This window comes from Saccostrea echinata, unplaced genomic scaffold (genome assembly GCF_033153115.1).
Source record: "Saccostrea echinata isolate AGI-Se365-2 ecotype Australia unplaced genomic scaffold, CSIRO_AGI_Sech_v1 ptg000005l, whole genome shotgun sequence".
NCBI lineage: Eukaryota > Metazoa > Mollusca > Bivalvia > Ostreida > Ostreidae > Saccostrea > Saccostrea echinata.
The window spans coordinates 2,870,001-2,872,774 of record NW_026889754.1 but is presented as its reverse complement, the minus strand read 5'-3'; positions in this window follow the sequence as shown (position 1 = coordinate 2,872,774).

Here is a 2,774-nt window from a genome sequence, read left to right as displayed (position 1 = left end):
AAGATTTGAATGTCCTTATATGCAAGAAGTTTTGATGTGATAATTTTTTGCAAGTAATGCCCCTTTTTGATATATACTGTGTATTTAGAATGTACTGTGCCATTCATTACGTGTTGCATTGTCGAGTTTTGGGGGAGCGTGGGGTATGTGAGCTGGCTCACTTTTTCTTTCATTGAGCATTGCTACCTTATTTTAAGAAATGAAATGACCTTGCACAACTATCATAAAATATATTAAAACCACAATTTTTGACATTCCTTATAGTGTATGCAGCAAGTATGTTTTTGATAAGTGTCGTTTTTATCTGATGATTTTTTTTCTTATGCAATGCTTTATTTTCACGTGAAGTTTTCAAATAAAATTCTGTAAACTAATAAATGTAAAGTCAAAAAAGTTATTGTACACTTTTACTACCCTCCCCCTTACACACACACACGCACGCGCCTCACCCAGAATGACAACAACATAAAATATTTCTCTTAACCCGAAATCAACCTCTGATCGACTTTAAATCTACTAAAGACCCAAAATAAATGTTCATGAAAATATTCTTACCTTTGACTCACTTAATTAATCGCCGAATTTCTGTACAGATGAACAGAGATTTAAAATTTACTTTTTGTAAAAAAAAGTTTCCCTAATACACGAGTTTACATTCCGCTGCCGTGATGCTTTCTCTGTTGCGTGTGTGTAAATCATCTTATCTACGATAACTTCATCTTATTATAAACCACTTGTGTAAGTTAATTTATTTTCGGTATCAGTAGTGACTAAAAACTAGCGATATTATTCTTTCAATACAATCGAATTCTCCGGATATGTTAGTGTTAGTTACATGTAAAAACATCTGTGTTCTGATGTATTTCATGTTCATCAATCAGAAATAAAACAAAAAAGAGGTTTTTGAGGAAATCAAAATTTTTGTTAATAACCAATCCTGCCTGTCAAAACTATTATCACTATTATCTCCGCACAACAAATCCTCCACAATCCAAGAGTCGGTAGTCCAAAGTCCAATCTCAGTTTGAAAAAAAAAAAAATAAAAAAAAAATTGGAGTTTGACTTTCAAATGACAATCTACGCCACAAGTTGCCATACGGGGATACCCGATCATGACAAGGAGCACACGGCGGGTGTGACCGTCGGCAGGGGATGCTCACTCCTCCATGGCACCTGATCCCACCTCTGATGTTTGGAGGTCCGTGTTTGCTCTGCTCCTATTTTTGTATTGATTAATGGACTTTTGAGCTTGAATACTGTTCGTTATCTCCATATATTTCATCTAACTTCCGAACCTTAAATATCCTATATATTCTTTACTTATGGTGTTACCTATGTACAATAAATAAAATAATCAGGATTTGTTCTTTACAAATACCTTTCTCATAATCAGTAGCTATTTAATTAGTTTGATTACCAAAATATTTACATAAAAATATTTCTAGGTATATATACAAATTAATTAATAAGAAAACTCCATCAGATTTATCTACATCTGAATATACAGACAGATAATTCAATATGTTAACATTTAAAAGTAAAATATTCTGTTTTCCACTTTTATAACACAATATTATGGAAAACAAATCTTGAAGCATAAAAAAGGTAAAAAATTACATTTTCAGGAACTGTCTTAGGTCTTCAAATCAATTTTAAATCAGCAGCTAAAACTGTATGTCTTACACCATGAAATCTTGAGCTAAATCTGAATAAAACTCAGAACCCCACAAAGACCAAACTTTCAACCAATTAAATTTATCCATTTCAAAATCTGACCTGTGTGGTCATGTAAAAGTATATGTACAGGTGTGGATCCAAGAGGGTGTATAGCTATGTCACTAAATACCCATGTTAGTACAGAATGAAACTTTAATAGAAAACTTATCATTTATAACATATTTAATAATTTACTTCATTTATTTAATTTATATTTAATATTTATTTTATTTCATTTAAAATCATTTCAACTTTTATAATTTTAATAAAAGTAGCTATACTACATTCCTACCGACAAGAGACTGACTCGACATTCCTTTGAAACTCTGCTCCAATTCAGTGGAACTTGATGATTGGTGGAGAAATAAAGCTTGCCCTTTCATTGACAAGTAAAGTAAAATGATACTCTCTTGAAGTGTACCCAAGTCGAATAATTATAAGTTTTAAACAATGTGGCATATTCTTGTAATTAGATTTGTGAATAGATGACTAAATGTCTTACAGAATATTTCGTGTCCGTCTTAACTTCGATGCAAATTTAGTTTTGAACATAGCTCGTTCATAACAATGCTCGTAGCAACGATGTAAAGTATCTAACTGGCTAGAAACAGAATTTGGAATTTTTAAATTTTTTCACAATAATGATATATTGCTCCTGGAATAATCAGACTCAACCTTAGATATCAAATGAATACAGAGCCAGACAACGACAATGTGACGCGAGACGAACTCGTCAACACAATTTTTTATAGGGAACGTTGGTTTTTATTGTGAAAATTATTCAATACTCCATATTGAATCACACACCATTACACAGCACTTCAATGAATTGGTAAATCCAAAGTTATAAATCCCAATGTAATGATAAATCTTTGCGTAAACCAGTTAACCTTTTTAAGTACTTTTGTTTGAGAAATAAACCAAATTCTATTCTACCATTTATTTATGTAATTATAGTCATATAAACATGCAAGAATTAAAGTGAACACATTTAATCCAAACTTCTTTAATAACCCAATAACTTACCAATATCCCATGAACTAGAAGTGTCTGTCGAG